This window comes from Amblyraja radiata, chromosome 3 (assembly GCF_010909765.2).
Source record: "Amblyraja radiata isolate CabotCenter1 chromosome 3, sAmbRad1.1.pri, whole genome shotgun sequence".
In the NCBI taxonomy this organism is placed as follows: domain Eukaryota; kingdom Metazoa; phylum Chordata; class Chondrichthyes; order Rajiformes; family Rajidae; genus Amblyraja; species Amblyraja radiata.
In genome coordinates this window covers 70,799,722-70,814,195 of record NC_045958.1, presented here as the reverse complement: position 1 = coordinate 70,814,195, position 14,474 = coordinate 70,799,722, and the positions used below count along the sequence as shown (strand labels likewise).

At 42.5% G+C, this 14,474-nt stretch overlaps 2 long non-coding RNA genes across 2 annotated transcripts in view; both read right to left on the bottom strand.

The window, feature by feature from the left end:
* Positions 1–1,322: 1,322 nt before the first annotated feature.
* The window catches only part of LOC116971130, a 21,851-nt gene continuing 8,699 nt past the window's right edge, over positions 1,323–14,474 (bottom strand). Inside the window, exon 3 of the long non-coding RNA XR_004411413.1 lies at positions 1,323–1,333. This is a non-coding gene — a long non-coding RNA (uncharacterized LOC116971130). The remainder of the gene's footprint in view (positions 1,334–14,474) is intronic.
* On the bottom strand, positions 2,173–11,340 carry LOC116971128. The gene is made up of 3 exons (XR_004411412.1): positions 11,204–11,340; positions 6,025–6,129; positions 2,173–2,464 (listed from the first exon to the last, which is right to left on the bottom strand). It is a non-coding gene; the product is annotated as an uncharacterized LOC116971128 (long non-coding RNA).

Here is a 14,474-nt window from a genome sequence, read left to right as displayed (position 1 = left end):
CCAGCCCCGCACAGCCTGATTTTACCTTCTCCCCAAAAATCCATAAAACTGACTGTCCTGGCAGACCCATTGTTTCTGCTTGTTCTTGTCCCACCTAACTTATTTCCACATACCTCGACTCCATCATATCCCCCCTGGTCAAATCCCTCCCTACCTATGTCCAAGACACCTCACACGCTCTTTGTCTCCTCCATGACTTCCAGCCCCCCACTCCCTCATCTTCACCATGGATGTCCTGTCACTCTACACCTCCATCCCCCACCAGGAGGGTCTTAAAGCCCTCGACCGCAGAAACAACCAATCCCCTTCTACCAATACTCTCCTCCCCCTAGCGGAGCTGGTCCTTACCCTCAACAATTTTTCCTTTAACTCCTCCCATTTCCTCCAAATCCAAGGCGTAGTTATGGGCACGCGCATGGGCCCCAGCTATGCCTGCCTCTTTGTAGGGTATGTCGAACAATCCTTGTTTGAAGCGTACCGTGGCCCTATCACTGAACTCCACTACATTGGTGACTGCATTGGTGCTACCTCCGGCGCCCATACAGAACTCACTGACTTCATCCATTTCACCACTAACTTCCATCCAGCACTCAAATTCACCTGGACCATTTCCGACATCTCCCTACCGTTTCTAGACCTCACTATCTCCATCGCAGGTAACAGACTACTAACCGACATCTACTAAAAACCCACTGACTCCCATGGATATCTGGACTACACTTCTTCCCACCCTGCTTCATGTAAAACTCTATCCCCTACTCCCAATTCCTCCGTCTATGCCGCATTTGCACCCAGGATGAGGTGTTCCAAGCCAGGGCATCAGAGAAGTCCTCATTCTTTAGAGAACGGGGGTTCCCCTCTTCGACTATAGATGAGGCTCTCACCATGGTCTCCTCTATATCCCGTAGCTCCACTCTCACTCCCCATCCCCCCCACTCATATCAAGGACAGAGTCTCCCTTGTCCTTACCTTCCATCCTGCCAGCCATCACATACAACAGATAATCCTCCGACATTTTTGCTTCCTCCAACGGGATCCCACCACTGGCCACATCTTCCCATATCCTCCCTTTTCGGCTTTCCGCAGAGACCGCTCCCTCCGTAACTCCCTGGTCAATTTGTCCCTTCCCATCCAAACCATTCCCTCCCCTGGTACTTTCCCTTGCAACCGCAGGAAACGCTTTACCTCCCCTCCTCGACTCCATCCAAGGACCCAACCAGTCTTTCCAGGTGAGGCAGAGGTTCACCTGCACCTCTAACCTCATCTATTGCATTCGCTGTTCTAGGTGTCAACTGCTCTACATCGGTGAGAGCAAGCGTAGGCTTGGCGATTGCTTCGCCCAACACCTCCCCTCTGCTCTCATTAACCAACCTGATCTCGCGGTGGCTCAGCACTTTAACTCCCCCTCCCATTCCGAATCCGACCTTTCTGACCTGGGCCTCCTCCATGGCCAGAGCGAGTCCCACTGCAAATTGGAGGAGCAGCACCTCATATTTTGCTTGGGTAGTTTACACCCCAGCGGTATGCACATTGACTTATCCAATTTCAGGTAGTCCTTGCTTTCTCCCCCCTTCCCCTCCCCTCCCCAGCTCTCCCACAGCCTAGTCTCCGCATCTTCCTGTCTTATTCCTGCCCCCCACCCCCACATCAGTCAGAAGAAGGGTCTCGACCTGAAACGTCACCTATTCCTCTGCTCCATAGATGCTGCATCACCCATTGAGTTTCTCCAGCATTTTTGAATACCTTCGATTTTGCCAGCATCTGCAGTTCTTTCTTAAACACAAGAGACTATGCCATAGTAAAGACAAGCAAGTGAGTCTGAAGAAGGGGTGCTACCCAAAACATCACTTATCAATGTCCACCAGAGAGGGGCATGTTATTTCAGCACTTTGTGGTCTACATAAGATTCTAGATAATTCTACATAAGGCTCCTTTTGTCACCATCTCTATTCCACTGAAACCTCATTTGCAACCTCCACCTTCAGTACACTGTAGCTGCAGCGTGCATTACCTGAAGAGTGCATTGCAACAAGTTTCAAATACTTTTTGAGCAGTATATTCCACATACAGGACCTCTAGCATCTGGATGGACTGAAAGAGCAGGAGTATGAGACCAATCTCCTCCATGTTCCATTTCCTTCTGACAATCGGAGTAAATTACACATTAACTGATTTTGATGTTCCAAAAACAAAACTTTATTGAATCAGTAAAACACTGTGTTCAGCAACAAACAAGTACAAGAGCATGAGTTATATGACTTTATGATTTGAAATCATTCACAATTGTTCTGACAGAAATTGCAGGTTAGAAAGTAAAATGCTCTTCTAAAATGCTGACGTCTTGGCAATTATGTTTTCCTTTGCAGTTTGTGACTAGAGCAGATGGGTTTAAGGATTAGTCATCCATTGTTTCCTTTTCCACTTCTGTAAAATTGAGTCTCAGATTTCCAGAGGATTATTTATTCTAAAATTAAAATAATATATAGTTAGGATGAGATGAAATACATCTGTCAACTGTTTATTACACCAAACACATATGTCTAAAATGTGAATTTATTCTTACAAAGCAAGAAATATCTGTCAGAATGTTGAAATATTACTCTATAGTTTGTTTGATTGCATTTCTTCCTGAGTAAATTACAGCATGGTGTTGTTATAATGGAATAAAACTTGTATTTCCAATTCGTTGAGTCAGCTCAATACTGAAAACAATCCCATATTTTCATCAACTTAAGGAATTTAGTAGTAACCTAGTAATTTTTCTTTCACAGAGCACCACAGACACAGGCACAAGTTTTGTAAGTTTCCCTTCCTCAAGTAATAGTTGAGGTGCCCAACTTCCTACCATTCTCTTCTTTAAGTGTGATATGCAGAATCAGACCCTCGTCCACTCAACTAAACTTCTTGACTCTGACAACCATCCAGAAACCTAATATCCAAAGTTAAGCCACCATGCACTGCGCAAAGCATCCAACTTATTATCAGACCATAAACATCAAGACCATATAGCTCAATTTCTGCAGCTGAGGACCACTACATACAGTAATCATTCCCCATACACTGAAATGTTGGCCACATCCCTAATGAAGCTGTATTTCCAACTTTGAAACATCTCTTCCTATCTAAAGCAACAAGCAATCTGCTGGAAGAGCTCAGCAAGTCAAGCAGCATCTGTGGGAGGAGGAGGGAACCGTCAACATTTTGGGTCAGAAGCCTGCATCAGAACTGAGAAAGGGAAGGAGAGATAGTCGCATAAAGTAGAGGAGAGTGGGGAGATTTTCAACCCTCTTTATATTGCTTATCATCCCTCCCTCAATCCTGATGCGGGTTACACACCAAAATGTTGACAATTCCATTAGCCCTTCCAGATGCTGCTCAACTGCTAAATTCCTTCGGCAGGTTGTTCATTGGCAAAGATTCCGGCATCTTCAATCCTTCGTTTGTATCTCTCTCATGTTCTATCCCCATTCACCCTTCACATCTTTGCCACCATTAATAGGAATTTAATTTGGTGTTGTGTAACGGTCTTGCTGCATTCAATAAAAGGTGGCTGTGGTGATAATTGACGCAAGATTATCATCTTCTGGGATTCCATTGATTTTAGAACAGTTCCCATCGACTGGAAAGTTGCTAATATAACTTCACTATTGAAGAAAGTAGGGAATACGGAATCAGACAATGATAGATCTTAGCCTAGCATCAGTTCTTTGTCCTGGGGCCTCAGGTGTTCATAATCTATGTCTGTGACTTGGATAAGGGATGAATAATATAGTCAACCTTGCTCCATACAAAACTAGGAAACAGTCTGGGCTGAGAGGAGGAGCACTGAGGGACTATGGTTGATATAGGCAGATGAAAGGACAAAGGTATTGCAGATTAAATGCAATATGGACATTTTAGGTCTACTACTTTCAGGAATATAGAAAAGATGTATTTGATTGAAAAGTTGATTTAAAAGTGTTAGCGATCCAAGTTTCTTACAGTGCATTCAGAAAGTATTCAGACCCCTTCACCTTTTCCACATTTTGTTATGTTACAGCCTTATTCTAAAATGGATTAAATTCATTTTTTTTAAATCATCCAATCTACACACAATACCACATAATAAAAAAGTGAAAACAGGTGTTTAGAAATTAGTACTTTCTGAATGCACTGTATGTGTGCTTATCTGCAAATGTTATTTTTGATAGAGCAGGTGTGGTGAACATTCACCAGATTGATTCCTAAACTTCTATTATGGTGAGAGATTAAATGGACTGGGTCAATACTTGTTCAAGCTTTGAGAAAAAAGGTGATGTAATTGAAACATGGAATTTGTAAGAGGATTGATAGGGTAGTTTGAGAGTTGATGTTTCCGCTGGCTCAGAAGTCTAGAATCAGTATTCAGAATCTCAAACGAAGTTGGCAACTCAGGAAAGAGTTGAAAATAAATCTCTTCAGCATGATCGTGGCAAAGTTTGGGGGAATTCGATACCCATGGAGCCCATGCAAGCTTGGTTGATAATGTTTGGGCATGGAGATATGGAGCTAGTGAAAGAAAGTAAAGGGGTGAAATATCAGCCACAATCTTAGTGAATGGCAGTGCAGGAAGTAAAGGCAAACATTCTCCTGCTTCTATTATTTACTAGACCAGGTGCAGACCCGTTTGGCCTGTCTCCCAAGGCAATATTCCACCACTGACCCAAAACCCACAACTGCGCAGGTGCGGCTGAGGGGTTCCCGTTGTGATGCCAGAGATCTCCATTGTGTCACGAGTCATGGCAACCCTCCCCCAACTGCGCTTCACCATCCCTCTTCCTACCCCTCATCCCCCAGCACTCCCTCCCCCTCCTCTTCACTATCCCCCTTCTTTTCCCTCTCCTCCTCCACTCCCTGCCTCACCTTTCCCTCCCTCTCCTTACACCTACCCTCAGTCACTCCCTCCCTCTCTCCATCCATAACCCCTCTCCCCTCCTCACCCCCCTCCTCTCGCTCTATCTCCCTGCTCCCCCACTCCTCACCTCCCTTCTCCCCTCCCCTCGTCACCTCCCCACTGCCCTCCTCCTCCTCTATCCCCACTCCCTACCTCCCCAACTCCCTCATCCTCTCCCTCTATCCTCCCTCCTCCCCCACTCACCTGCCCCATCTGTCCCACCCCACCACCCTCTCTATCCCCCTGCTCCCCCATTCCTCACCTCCCCCAACCCCCCCCCCCACAATGAAAATCACGATGTTTATTTTTAAAATGAAACGTCCCCCCTATCCCACACCCCCCCTCCCCCACAATGAAATTCGTGATTTTTCTTTAAAACAACCTAAACACAATGTTAGCTGTTTATGAAAATGGAAGAATTTGATTAAAACTGAGTTTTTTTGAAAATCGCGATTTTTAATGTAAATGAGATTCGGGATACTATTGTGATGTCATTGTGACATTGAACGTGGCTGACGGGCAGGGCAAGTGAAAAAGTGGTTTGAATAGTGGTTTTTGTAAAGGTTAAAATGTCAATAACTTGTAAAATATAACATCAATCTGAACAAAATGTTTCTTTTACATCCCAGGACAATGGTGAATAAGGTGGGCCAAATATTGTAGCGCTATCATGTACCATTTTGGCGTGGTTTTGGAATATCACTCACATGCACTCAAACAAACAAGATGAGAGTTTTAGTGATATATAGATATAGATGGTTCTTTATTCTTACTATACTCAAAAATATATCAATAGCTGCAAAGTAAAATATAAATCAGTTTGTAATAAGTGCTAATGATTATTCTCCATGAAAAACAGCCAGTAATTGCAAATTGCAAGTTCTAAGCTTTCAGTCATTATAATCCACATGCATCCTATAGAATAGTATTCTCTCTTATCCCATAAATAATGGCACTGAAAAATGATCAGGGTAAGATGATTTAAAAAAACCCAGAAGATGTTGTTATCGGAATAATGAAATGCATAGTTTCTACAAGTTTAAATGATTCATATTATTCTTGTTCACTATGTTCTCAATTACTCATGATGAAATTAGAGCTGGTATACTCACTGTGTGAGTGCCATGTTGTTCATTGTTACTGTATTCTCATTGGATTCAGCATTAATTGTTTCAGCAGCCTCACTATCCTCACAGGTTTTGGCTGATGTTACATACCTGTTGAAAAAAGGAACCAAATATAACAGTCATCATTTCTATTTAATATAAAATCACCATTCGACAGTGCAGTCAAATGTATAATTTGTGTTTTCATTTATTTCTTGGCAAAGGACTTGGGTAAATTGTCAGTACGAGTTATCCTTTTCAAGATAATCACAATTCCAATTTATGTGCCTCATTAAAAAATAGAAATTGAAGAAAGGATACATAAGAAGTTCCAACGTTTTCAGTCCCTGCTTTGTTCAGTCTCCAAGTTAGTTGTTCGGAGGGGGGCACTACAGTTACTATTAACATGCCTGGACCTACACCGAAGAAAAAAAATTGGCCTTCGTTCTGAGACATTAGAGGAAAGAGATCAAGTTTGGCTATAACATTGCCTTCCTCATGTGGCAGAGAATTCCACAGATTCACACACATACACAGGTGACAAGTTGAACAGTACTGGAGCATTAGGAACACCTTTGAAATTTAACCTGACTCGAGCTCAGATCTTACACGAAAGAAGAAAAGTAATGGGAGAAATAACATTTATAAAATATATGTTTCCCATTAAAATTATAATGATGTAGTAGAACAATATATTATTTCCTATACTTTATTCATTTGAAATAGTAACAAAGGTATCAAATTATGATTCAATATTAAATAGTATTTGTTGTTTATCTAGTATCTGAAGATCATTTTATATGATTTTTCAAATGATTTTAACTACTAAAAAACGCATATTTTTTCACACATTGTGCCTGGAAATGGGAAAGCTGTGAAAAATATCTTAAGTAATAACACCGGATTCACACATTTGTTTACAAATCAAATTATCTCCCATGCCTCAAACCATGTGCTATATTAAAGCCATTGTCAAAAAATTTGAATATTGCTCAAGCTGCATGCTTCTTACATTTTTTAAATAAAACACAGTAATCTAATTTTAGGAAAAATTCTATGTGGTTCACTAAGCAGGAAGGGCTACATCATAAAATCTGACACCCAGATGTTTGTTTAGTCATTGTAGTGGCTGATTTGTTTTCTATTTGTAGCCCACATTTTTTAGTACAATATACCATCTGCCATATACAAAAGGGTGATAGCACATGCAATATTCATGCATGCTGAATTATACACAGTAGGCACTATTGATTAGATGTCTGTGATGCCACTTTAGACATCAACAATAAAGCTAACGCACTCAGTAAAACCTCCATGTGTACTGTTTACAGATATTATCAATTACTATCAGGTGTGACTGTTTGATTTTCATAATATTGGTTAACTTTTCGCTCATCTACTAATAGATTTGAAAATCTTATTGAAAGGTAGAGCAGGCCGGAGGATTGTGATTGGCCTATTTCTATGGCTGGTGGATTTTATTTGCCTGAACTATTGGCATCCAATGGCAAAATAACTGCACATATTATAATCCTGTTATCTTTTAAGATGTTATATGTACTTCTCAAGAAGCCCTTTGCTTTCCATCATACAAATCATGTTGAATTCAAACCTTTCATTGTACAAATGTCAAACTAAATTTCAGCTGTGTTTAAATAGCCTGAATTGAATATTCTGAATAGCTACTTACAATGAACAAAAGAAGATTAACTCAGGAATTAATCTTAAAAGACTCTTTTAAAGTTATTCTGGTTGTTTCAAAGCTAAACAATTCCTGTGTTGTATTGCATATCTTTGGCCTTCTGAATACATGTATTTCAAGTGAGAGGGATCTGATTTTAGTTTTCAAACTGATGGCATGGAATTGGTCATCAACTTAAGCTCATGCATCTCCGAGCTTGATTTTAGAAAGAGTGTCATTTTACTTTTGCCTGGCTTTTGCTTTATTTCTGAGTCCGGTGATTATACAAAAAGTATATCAATGGGGATATTGAAAACCTGAAATGAAAACAGAAAATGCTGGAAATACTCATAAGGTCGGGCAGCATCTGTGAAGAGAGAAACCTGATATTTCAGATATCAATAATTCCCATGTTCTGGGTTGATAGAAAAGATGGGGTGAATCATAAACACAGTGAAAGCTTTACTGTGAAATAAAATAGATTGGATGATTCAAAGATTGAACTTTGCATATTCGACTTTGCTGGGAGATACAGTATGTAGGAAAAAGCATGAAGAACAAAGGAATTTGAGCCTTTTAGGGTTTGAGGCAAATTTTGAACAAATACACCTAAGGTTTGTTCTCACCTCTTCTTTTGTGAACTACATTGGCTTGGATTTAATGCTTTTATACAATGGATTGACACTCTATACGGTAGTCCCAAAGGGATACCTTTGATCAATTCAATATCATTACCTGGAAAATGCTGGTTTAAAGTTGCTCATTTATTGGCCCTGTTGCCGCCCGTCATTGATCCAGACCTAAAATTACCAATGGTGTCTTGCCCAGGCAAGTGATGTCTCAAATGAAAGGTTGTGCCAGTCCTTCAAAGTTTTGCATTTCCATCTGAATTAATGGAGCATTTATTTATTCATAATCTCCCAGAGGATCCTCATCGGATTTGTGCATTGAAGCTCGTATTGACAGCTGTTGCAGCTGCAACACACTTAATCATGTGACTATTTATTATCCTCATTGTCAGGTGTGTTTTAAGTATTCAGCTTATCTATTAGTTTTTAGTTTTAATTTAGGAGATACAGGGCGGAAACAGGCTCTTCGGCCCACCGAGTCTGCACCAACCAGCGATCCCCGCACATTAACACTATCCTACACACACTAGGGACAATGTTACATTTATACCAAGCCAATTAACCTACAAACCTATACCTCTTTGGCGCGTGGGAGGAAACCGAATATCTCGGAGAAAACCCACGAGATATCAGGGAAAACGTACAAACGCCTTACAGACAACACATGTAGTCCAGGGACTCCGATGCTGAAATTGCTGTGAGGCAGCAACTCTACCGCTGCGCCACTGTGCTTACATTCTTTGGGAGTTCTTCCTGCTTTTTGCTTCTGCATGGTACAAGACTTGGAAGAGGAGGAGAATCATAACCTCCACAAGAACCTGCATTGTCTTCAAGGTGGGAGGATGCTGATGGAAATTGTATGGAGAAGACTACATCCGATTTCCAATGTCCACAGGTTTAGTTCATTGTGGTCAGATTAAGGAGAAGTGCATGAGATGGAAACGCTCTTGCTATGTGGACTGATAGTCATTAGACCAGGAGTTTTACTGGCTTTACAGGTTTTACTATGTTTTACTAGCTAAAGAGTCCACAGTTCTGAATGTTTATCAGTGTCTCCTTTCAGTTTATAGCAATTGCTGGTCCTCATCCGATACCACAGTTTGAAGCATCATGAGGCAAATTACTAATATACTATTGTAGGTGGCACGGTGGCAGAGCTGCCTATCTCAGCAGAGACCAGTGTTCGATCCAGACTCTGGGTGCTGTCTGTGTGGAATTTGCACATTCTGCCTGTGAACGCACGAGTTTCCTCTGGGAGAGTCGGTTTTCTTCCACAACTCAAAAGCATGCAGGTTTGAGGTTAATTGGCCTTCATAAATTGCCCTTAGTATCTAGGGAATGAATGTGAAAGTGGGATAACAAAGCACTAGTGTGAATAGTTGATCAATGGTCAGCATAGAGTCGGTGGGCCAAAGGGTCTGTTTCCATGCTATAAAACTAAAAAGGACACTCCTCCTTTGTGCTTGACAGTCAACAGGAGCGTCTACTTGCAGCTTTGTAGCAGTGTTTGGTTTTACTTTCATACAACAGACAATAGACAATAGGTGCAGGTGTAGGGTCAAGCCAGCACCGTCATTCAATGTGATAATGGCTGATCATCCACAATCAGTACCCCGTTCCTGCCTTTTCGCCATATCCCCTGACTCCGCTATCTTTAAGAGCCCTATCTAGCTCTCTCTTGAAAGTTTCCAGAGAACTGGCCTCCACCGCCCTCTGAGGCAGAGAATTCCACAGACTCACAACACTGTGTGTGAAAAAGTGTTTCCTCATTTCCATTCTAAATGGCTTACCCCTTATTCTTAAACTGTGGGCCCTGGTTCTGGACTCCCCAACATATGGAAAATGTTTCCTGCCTCTAGCGTGTCCAAATCCTTAATAATCTTATACGTTTCAATAAGATCCCTTCTCATCCTTCTAATTGCCAGAGTACACAAGCCCAGCTGCTCCATTCTATCAGCATATGACAGTCCTCCCCTTCCCGGGAATTAACCATCTGAACCTATGCTGCACTCCCTCAATAGCAAGAATGTCCTTCCTCAACGATTTACTGTACATAATATGATTGGGGTACCAGAATCTTATCCAACAACATAGTCAACAGAAATATTTGCATTGTATCAATCAAAAACTGGTGATTAATATTCCACAACCCTCTGCAAAGTACTTGATAAAATGCCAAGATGCTTTATTCAAAGGCTTATCATTATATAGTGTGGAAACAGGCTTTTTGGTATGCTAGTTCATTTTGACTCTCAGCCACCTATTTGCATTAATAATAATAATAATAATAATAATTTGTTTATAGGGACAGTGCATATTAATGAACATTTGCATGTAAATATGCGAGATTGTAGCCAATCAGTAGCTAATTTCCGTCTCTAGTCCCAGGCAAAGGTAGGTGAAGTGTCTTGCCCAAGGACACAACGACAGTACACACTCCAAGCAGGATTCGAACCGGCCACCTTCAGGTTGCCAGCCGAACACTTAGCCCATTGTGCCATCTGTCACTGATGTTCTCCTGATCTACCCATCTAATCTACTGATGTTCACTAATACTCGTCCATTTGATTCCAGCAGAAACTTTGGAGGAGAGTGGCTTTTGTAAGCGATGGCCCCCTACATGGCTGATGAAATCCTCAGTCATCTCAGCAATGACAATAATTGAGAGTAATTAGAGTTTAATTATCAGGACCGGAACAATGCAATTCCTTCTTGCTGCAGATTTGCAGGCAGATTTTTAATACAACAACACAACAAGTACATTTATAATAAATTATCAATTAGTCTAGGTAAATAGGCATCATAGTGCAAGAGAGGGAAATATATGTTTTTCAATGTGTTAGATAATCACTAATGAAAAAACTCAAGGCCTTACCTGCCTCTCTTTTTGCATTTGGTGCAGTAAATGGCAAGAGCAAGGGCCTCTACAATGAGAAATATAGGCAATGCAGCTGAAATCAATCCAAATTTCCATGCCTTAATACCAAAAATAGAGACATCCGATTGGTTTATACCTGTGTAGACAACATAACACATGCAAAAGTTAGAGTTCATTTGTGCATCTTTTGTGATGATGCTGATTAATTAATCAATCATCATTTTCATCACATATTTATGTATCTTCACACCATCTTTGGCCACTCCTAAGTTTTCAAGCAAGCTTTTAACCAGGGCTAATATCTTGAAATCAGTGGTCCCAGTCATGTGCTGCCTTAACCTGGAGTATTGTGTGCAGTTTTGGTCCCCTAATTTGAGGAAGGACATTCTTGCTATTGAGGGAGTGCAGCGTAGAAGGTTAATTCCCGGGATGGTGGGACTGTCATATGCTGAGAGAATGGAACGGCTGGGCTTGTATACTCTGGAGTTTAGAAGGATGAGAGGAGATCTTATTGAAACATATAAGATTAGAGGCAGGAAACATGTTCCCAATGTTGGGGGAGTCCAGAACCAGGGGCCATAGTTTAAGAATAAAGGGTAAGCCATTTAGAACAGAGACAAGGAAACACTTTTTCACACAGAGAGTTGTGAGTTGGTGGAATTCTCTGCCTCATTGGGCGGTGGAGGCCTCTGAGGCAGAGACTTTCAAGAGAGAGCTAGATAGGGCTCTAAAAGATAGCGGAGTCAGGGGATATGGGGAGAAGGCAGGAACGGGGTACTGATTGTGGATGATCAGTCATGATCACATTGAATGGTGGTGCTATCTCTAAGGGCCAAATGGCCTACTCCTGCACCTATTGTCAATTGTCTATTAGCCATTATTGTTAGTTGATTAGAATAGTGTGTAAGTTTAGTTTACTTTAGAGATACAGCAGTTTAAAGGCCCTTCGGCCCACTAAGTCCACACCGACCATTGATCACCCGTACACTAGTTCTATGTTATTCACATCCTACACACTAGGGGCAATTTATAGAAGCCAATTAACCTACAACCAGCACATCTTTGAGACGTGGGAGTAAACTGGTGTATCTGGAGAAAACCAATCGGTCACGGAGAACGTGCAACTCTGCACAGGCAGCACCCGTAGTCAGGATTGAACCGGGGTCTCGTGCTGTGAGGCAGCAGTTCTGCCGCTGTGCCACTTTGCCACCCATAAGCTGTATTGTCTTGCAAATACTTAAATTTTGTTCCTCTAGTCTGATGTCTGATCTATAACTCTGTTAATGTCTTCATCAGTAATAAAACTACTCTCATATTTTTTAACAGTAAACATTTACTGCAAGTGTGAGGTGTTGCACCTTGGGAGGTTTAATCTAAGGGGAAAGTATACATTTAATGTCAAGATCCTTAACAGCAGGGACCTTGGGGTACAAGTGCATAGCTCCTTAAAGGTGGCAACATAAGTAGATAAAGTAATAAAGAAGGTACATTGTATGCTTGCCTTCATTGGTAGGGGAATCGAGTATAAGAGCCATGAGGCCTAATAAATGCATGCACAATTTTCTTTGAGAAGCCATAGAACCATCGTCCCACAGTTGTGCCAAAAATTTTAAAGACATTTATAAATATAAAATAATTTTAAACCAAGGAGAAGTGCAAATATTTTACTTTAACATTTTAACTTGGCTTCAGATTTCAGCTGGGCTTTGAAGTATAACGCTGTGATAATCAAATCACTTATTGGCTTTTACGCTAGGAAGGAAAAGTTACCATCTATCTATCTATCTATCATATCATATATCTATTAAAACTCTGTCTGTGTGTGTGTGTGTATGTCATATTTTTGGCCTTTGATTCGTTACTCCGCCAAAACCACACTCAAAAACGCCGAGATTTTTACCACTTCGCTAGCGATTTTACTTTTACACTCGCTCATCCACTCCTCATTAAACTTAGTCATTTTTCTGTACACATTTTTAATAAAATCCTCCCCCCCCCCCCACTCACTCATTTTTTTGCCTCACGCTGGCCACATTCTCATCGCATGCCCCGCGTGACCATAACGGCTGCTGCCGCCCGGCTCTCCTCCACTTCCCCCTCCCCCCGGCCCGGCACTGTCACGCTGGCGGAAGGCACAGATCGGCTCTTCCCCCGCTGCTTTACGCTGTCGTCGCTGGCGGCCCGCAAGCTTGCACTGTCCGAAAATCCCACGCATCAACGGCCTGTCGGCCCACAGGCGCATTGAGGACATACGCAGCATCTCAACGGGCGTACGCAGCATCTTGACCGTACGCAGCGTCTTGACGTCGTATGCAGCGTCTTGACGTCGTACGCAGCGTCTTGACATCGTACGCAGCGTCTTGATGGCGTATGCCTGGCCCGCAGGCTCACTCGGCATCACGCCCGCCCGCCCACTCCACCCTCCCCCACCCTCCCTGTACTCGAGGTCTGAAGCGCCGAGGATGTGAGGCCATGGAGCTGAGGCTCACTCTGAGGTTGACGGCTGCTGGGCGGCCCTACCTCTCTCCTCCTTAATATAATATCAATGGGGGTTTAGTGTGTGTGTGTGTGATGGGTGGTTAGTGTGTGTGTGTGTGAGAGGTTGGTTAGTGTGTGTGTGATGCCTCAGGCCACCCCCTCTCCTTGCAATGGGTCTGCACTTGGTCTAGTATACTTTTAAAACTCTGTGTGTGTGTGGGTGTACGGCATTTTGCCTTTGATTCGTTACTCTGCGAAAACCAGACACAATAACGCCGAGGTTTTTACCATTTCGCTAGCGATTTTACTTTTACATTCACACATCCACTTCTTGGTCAATTATTTCCCCAGATTTTGAGTAAAATTGATCACAAAACTCTAACAAAACTCAATTTTTAAAATCTAAACAACTCTTACCAGCTGCTGACGTCACAATGCCCACATGCCGACCAGTCCAAGCCGCTTCCCTCTATCTCTTCATTTGGCAGCCCGGCACTCCTCCACTCCCCCCCCCCCCCCACTCCAGGTACGCTCGCACCATGCCTCCCACATCTGGACTCCTACGCCTGCCCGCTCGAACCCCCCGCTCGCTCAGAGCCGCCGCTCGCTCAGAGCTTCAAACCGAACCCACTGCCAGTCGCGCCGCTCGCAAGTCCTTTGAAAAAATCTTAGGAGCAGGCAAGCGAGCTTTGAAATAAACCTTGTGACCCACCCTCTCTCTCTCTATCCCCCTCTCTCTCTCTCCCTCCTCTCTCTCTCCCCTCCTCTCTCTCTCGCCCCTCTCTCTCAT